Genomic DNA, 6,460 nt, shown 5'->3' on the forward strand with positions numbered 1-6,460 from the left:
TCGCAAGAAAGTAAATGAGTCAGGCTCGAGACGGCTAAGTATATCTCGCGATAGTGTTGTGTAAAATGGCGGCTGTAAGGCGCTACAGGGGTGGCCCGGAAAGGTTTGGAGGTGGGCAAGGGCGGGGAAGGATCTTGAACTGGCGGGAGAGTCGGAAAACTGTTGTAGGCAGCACGCAGGAACGGTCCCATCTGAGGGAAGTTAGTATGGCGAACCTTACACTGGAATAACTTTAGGGATGTGGCCGTCATTTCCCAGTGCCTCAGACTTGGAACAGTGTCGCCTTTAGCTGAAGTTCCGTCTTCCTGGTATTTTCTTTTTGCGTGCCCAGTAGAGATGGAGCGAGCAAGCCAGAAATTGACCTTTCCATAGCTTCGTTAACCTTTCTTCAGGAAATTCATCCGTTCTTCCCCTACGCTGGTTTGTGAAGGACATTTGACTTAACAGAAATGTTTATGTTTATATATTGGTGTCCCGCCCCGATCAACTCTCCCTACCAAAATAGGAAATAAAAGTTTGCTGTTGTTGTTTTTAATCGAGCATAAGCACAGGTGTTTGGATGCGAAAGGGGGCCGCGTTGGTGTGTGATCTGAACTTTGCAGTTATTTCTTGCCACCCTGTAGGCAATCCTTGGTTGATGACTCTCAACACAGTTTTAAGGGCTTTCTCTCCTGGTGGCTCAGACGATAAAGCGTCTGCCTGCAATATGGGAGACCCGGGTTCGATCTCTGGGTCAGGAAGATGGCAACCCACGCCAGTTCCCTTGCCTGGAAGATCCCATGGATGGAGGAGCCTGATACACTACAGTCCATGGGGTCGCAAAGAGTCGGACTCGACTGAGCAACTTCACTTTCCTGTTCTTTCTCTGCTCTCAGAAAGCTGTAAATGCAGACTGAGTAGGATCTGGAACAGAAGATGGATATATAAAGAACGTTGTTCAGTGAGAATAAAAAGAATAAAAGTAATAAATGGAGAATTCATTTTCTTCTCTCCAAGCCCCTGAATAGCTCTCATAGTCTAGACCAGTGCTGTGCAGTAGAAACATACTATGAGCCATAACATGCAATTTAAAATTTGTAGTAGCCACATGTTTTTAAAAGTAAGAAAAATGAAATTTAGTAATCCACATAATCCAATATATTAAAAATATTTCTACATGTAATCAATATTATGAAATTTCTAAAAATATCTTTATTTTTGGCTGCATTGGTTCTTAGTTGCAGCACATAGGATCTTCCTTGCAGCATGCAGGAGTTTTTGTTGTGATGTGCAGATTCTTTGTCTCAGCGCCTGGGCTTCTCTCTAGTTGTGATGCTGCCCAGGTACAGGAGCACACAGGCTCAGTAGTTGCCTGTGGACAAGCTTAGTACTTTTCTGCATGAGGGATTGTCTCTAGTTGTGGCCCACCAGCTCCAGAGCAAGTGGGCTCAGTAGTCCTGCAGCATGTGGGATCTTAGTTCCCCAACTAGGGATCCAACTGGAGTCCCCTGCAGTGGAAGAAGTGTCTATTGGAAAGCTCTAAACCCTGTACTAGATAAAGCATTATCTGAGTGACTTTAGGAGCACAGTATTATGGGCCTGTGGTTTATGTAAAAGAACCCTTGAAGTTGCTAATTCAAATGACTACAGAGCCTAGGTGACAATAAAAGATGACCTTGTGTGAAACAATAGATGGTAGTGGAGACTTAGAGCCCACTAAAGAGTACAAGCTTCTATTTGAAAGTGAGGTTTCCTGAAGCCATATGGAAAACAGCATGGAAATTCCTCAAAAAATTAAAATAGAGCTACTATATGATCCAACAATTCCACTCCTGGGAATTTATCTGAAGAAAATGAAAATGCTAACTAGAAAAGATATATGCACCCCTATGTTCTTGACAGCATTATTACAGTAGTTAAAATTTAAAGCAACCAAAGTTCCCATCAATAGATGAATGGATAAAGAATGTGATACATAAATATTATATATATAATGTATATATAATGGAATATTACTCAGACATAAAAAAGAATGAGATCTTGTAATTTGTAACAACTTGGATAGACCCAGAAGGCATTACACTAAGTGAAATAAGTCAGACAGAAAGACAAATACTGTATGATTTCACTTATGTGTGAAGTCTAAAAAACAACAAATGAGCAAACATAAACTAGAAACAGTTACAGGTACAGAGAAAAAAACAAGTGGTTGCCTGACAGAAGGGTGGTGGGGAGAAGAAAGACACAGGTGAGGGAAACTAAGAGATATAAACTTCCAGTTGCAAAATTAATGTCACTGGTATGAAATGTACAACATATGGAATATAGTCAATAATTGTGTAATATCTTTTTATGGTGACATCGTAACAACTTATTGTAGTGATAATTTTGAAATGTATAGAAATATCAAATCACTATGTTGTGTAACAGGAACTAATAGTGTTGTGGGTTAATTATACTTCAAAGATAAACTCCTAAAAAAAGAGATCAGATTTGTAGTTACCAGAGGTGGGGAGTTGACAGGAGTGGGGAATTGGATAAAGGTAATCAAAAGATTTAGACTCCCAGTTGTAAGAGGAATATGTGCAACCTGATAAATGATTAACACTGATGTATGTTATATATGGAAGTGGTTAAGAAAACAAATCCTAAAAGAAAAGAAAAAGAAAACAAATCCTATGAGTTCTGATCATAAGGAAAAAAATTTTTTAATAAAAATAAAGGAGTTCAAAACTCTCCTGAATTTTAAAACACAATGATGGCAAGCAGAAGATGTCTATAAGCAACATGGACAGCTAGATCTTCTACCAGAATGTGGCCTCTGTGAACTGTGGCATTCATATGAATGAAACATTTTTGAAGAAAAGATGTTTTAACACAATGATGTCCAAGCAAAGAGATAGCGAAACCAAAATTGAGGATTTGACTAGATTTCTGGCTAGATACTATACAAGTGTGCACTCTAATACATTGAACCACCACTGCAACTTCTAATAATAATTTGATTTCTATATAGACTTTTCTACTAAGAAGATGGCAAATAGATGGGGAAACAGTGACAGACTTTATTTTTTTGAGCTCCAAAATCACTGCAGATGGTAACTGAAGCCATGAAATTAAAAGACACTTACTCTTTGGAAGGAAAGTTATGACCAACCTAGACAGCATATTAAAAAGCAGACACATTACTTTGCCAATAAAGGTCCATCTAGGCAAGGCTATGGTTTTTCCAGTAGTCATATGGATGTGAGAGTTGGACTATAAAGAAAGCTGAGTGCCGAAGAACTGATGCTTTTGAACTGTGTGGTATTGGAGAAGACTCTTGAGAGTCCCTTGGACTGTAAGGAGATCCAACCAGTCCATCCTAAAGGAGGTCAGTCCTGGGTGTTCATTGGAAGGACTGATGTTGAAGCTGAAACTCCAGTACTTTGGCCACCTGATGCAAAGAGCTGATTCATTTGAAAAGATCCTGATGCTGAGAAAGATGAAGGTAGGAGGAGAAGGGGACGACAGAGGATGAGATGGTTGGGTGGCATCACCGACACAGTGGAGATGAGTTTGAGTAAACTCCAGGATTTGGTGATGGACAGGGAGGTCTGGCGTGCTGTGGTCCATGGGGTTGCAAAGAGTTGGACACAACTGGGCAACTCACCTGAGCTGAACTAAGATAATGTCTCAACCAACCTGGGCTCCCTGTAAATTAATAGGTTTACATCAATATTTCAAATATTCTGAGATTGGAAAAATTAAATTTCTAGGTTTTCAGAGCTGTGGACTATTAGGCCTGGGCATTTTTTTTTACCTCAACTTTAAGGATAGGCATTTAATAGTTATTTTATAGTTGACAGGGAAATCTCTTTGTCACCTGAAAGTTCCTATTTGCTTTTGTATCTCTGATGCCTGATAATAGTACCTGGTATATAGTAGGCATTCAAGAAACATCTGCTGAAGGAATATAGTCCTTAACTTTTAGGGAGGGCTCACAAACTTCTTTAAAAATTTTATTTTTAAATTTATTTTATTTATTGGCTGTGCCAGGTCTTAGTTGTGGTATGTGGGGTCTAGTTCCCTGACCAGGGATTGAACCTGGGCCCCCTGCATTGGAAGTGCAGAGTATTTTAAGCACTGGACCACCAGGAAAGTCCTTTACAGACTTTCAAACATGAGAATCTGATAAAAGTTATGAACCTTTATTCAGGTCCTGTCTGTGCCCTGCCCATATTCCCTCAGCCTATCCTGGAGTTCACTAAAGCTTTGACAGGCAAATCCTATACAAGCCCATAGCTCTCTACTTTAAACACCTGAGTATTCTCCTTGCCTGGAAATGTCAGCAGAGTTAATATTCCCCATAGCAATCTATAACCAATGAGAGATGGGATTTGATAGCTAAATATTCCAATTTCTACCCCTCCTCAGTGAGGCAATTCTAAAGTATGTTTTACAATAGAGTTTCTCAAAATTTACTAACACATAAAAATCACCCAGAGAGATTAATAAAACATAAATTCTTGAATTTCCATATTTTTTGGCCAGAGTTTGCAGGATCTTAGTTACCCAACCAGGGTTCGAACCCAGGTCCCTGGCAGTGAGAGCATCAAATCTTAACCTCTAGACAGCCAGGGAATTCCCTTGAATTTGTGATTTTAATCAAACTTCTAGGAGAAAATGATACTGCCAGTCCATGGACCACACTTTAACATTTTTTCTCAGAGAGTTGCCAGTGAGAATCAGCCCCATTTGCCCAAAAATTTATTGGCCTTCTTCTCACTCCCTTACACTGCTTAGATTCTTGGATCACCTCCCAAATTTACTACTTGTATCCAAATTTCTGTTTCAGCATCTACTGGGGGGAAATCCAAACTATGACAACTCTTCTTAGAAAAATGCATATAGACATAGTTTTGTGTATTACTTAGAAGTATGACTTCCCTTGTGACTCAGCTGGTAAAGAATCCGCCTGCAATGCGGGAGACCTGGGTTCGATCCCTGGGTTGGGAAGATCCCCTGGAGAAAGGAAAGGCTACCCACTCCAGTATTCTGGCCTGGAGAATTCCATGGACTGTATAGCCCATGGGGTGGCAGAGTCAGACACAATTGAGCAACTTTCACTTTCACTTCACTTTAGAAGTATGAATCCTCTGAAATTTATTTAGGTTGTAAAGGAAAGTGACCAGAGTAAGTATCATGTGACTCTATGTCCATGAAAACTGAATGAGTCTAGGTAGAGTCTAGGAACTTATTATAATCCTTAATGGCTCATGGAATGAACTGAATTCAGCCAGCTCTCCTTAGAAGTTACTTCCCCAGATCCTAGTAAGTCATCTATTTTTCCTGGTCTGCATCAAACTCTTTATTTTGTGAAACGTAAGAGTAAATCTGGGACTCTAAAGAAAACCCATGCTGGCTTCCCTGGTGGTCCAGTGGTTAAGAATCTGCCTTGCAATGCAAGGGACACCAGTTTGATCCCTGGTTTGGGAAGATACATATGCCAGGGAGCAAGTAAGCCCATGCACCACAACTGATGAGCCAGTGCTCTAGAGCCCGTGAGCCACAACTACAGAGTCTACACGCTGCAACTGCTGAAGCCCAAGTGCCTCAAGCCTGTGTTCTGCAACAGAAGCCGCCTCAATGAGAAGCCCACACACAGCAATTAAGAATAGTCCCCGCTTGCTGCAACTAGAGAAGGGCCAAGCATAGCAACAATGACCCACAACAGTCTAAAAAATAATAGTAATAAATAAATAAATCTTAAAAAAATACAATAAAACTTGAAAGAAACCCCATGCTTGAATCAATAAAAAGAGTATTGTTACTCATTCCTATTGGACTTTGATGGTTTCTTCCCAATTATACTGCTTTCTGGACATGATTGCACTTGCCCCTATGACCCTTAGATCTTTTCTTGATGTTTTCACACAGAGCCAGGCATACCATAACTGCAGCTGGCTTCTCCCACTTCCTTCTCAATTCCAACATGGCTCCCTATTCTACTCCATCCTTTCAGGAACCTGTAACCTTTGACAGATATTCCTAAATTCACCCTGGTGTCATCTGGAAGTCTTATGGCATTCTGTCATTCTGTGATAATTGGATAATCTTGATTATCCCAGTTTCTAATCAGCTACATAAACAGAATTAACACCAGGGTCACCAACGCCTAATTTCCTAAACACAGCACACAATTACTTCTTAGCTTTGCCCACTCAGGGGCCAGGACGTGTGTTTGTGCTGACTGTCTTATGTACTACTGAATAAATTTGTCTTTGTATACACCTATGAATGTGGTTTGGTGGGTGTGGATATGAGTGTGGATATGTAATCAGAACTCAGGTCTGGTCTTGAAGTCTGAATAATGAATGTATGGTATTTTACTTTAATTAGTCCCTGTGCATTGTTAGCCTCAGTTTTTGTCTGCCCTCAAATATCAGAGGAAGAATGAGTTCATTTCCTTGAAGTTTATTAACTGTTACTGAAGGCAGAG

This window comes from Dama dama, chromosome 15 (assembly GCF_033118175.1).
Source record: "Dama dama isolate Ldn47 chromosome 15, ASM3311817v1, whole genome shotgun sequence".
NCBI lineage: Eukaryota > Metazoa > Chordata > Mammalia > Artiodactyla > Cervidae > Dama > Dama dama.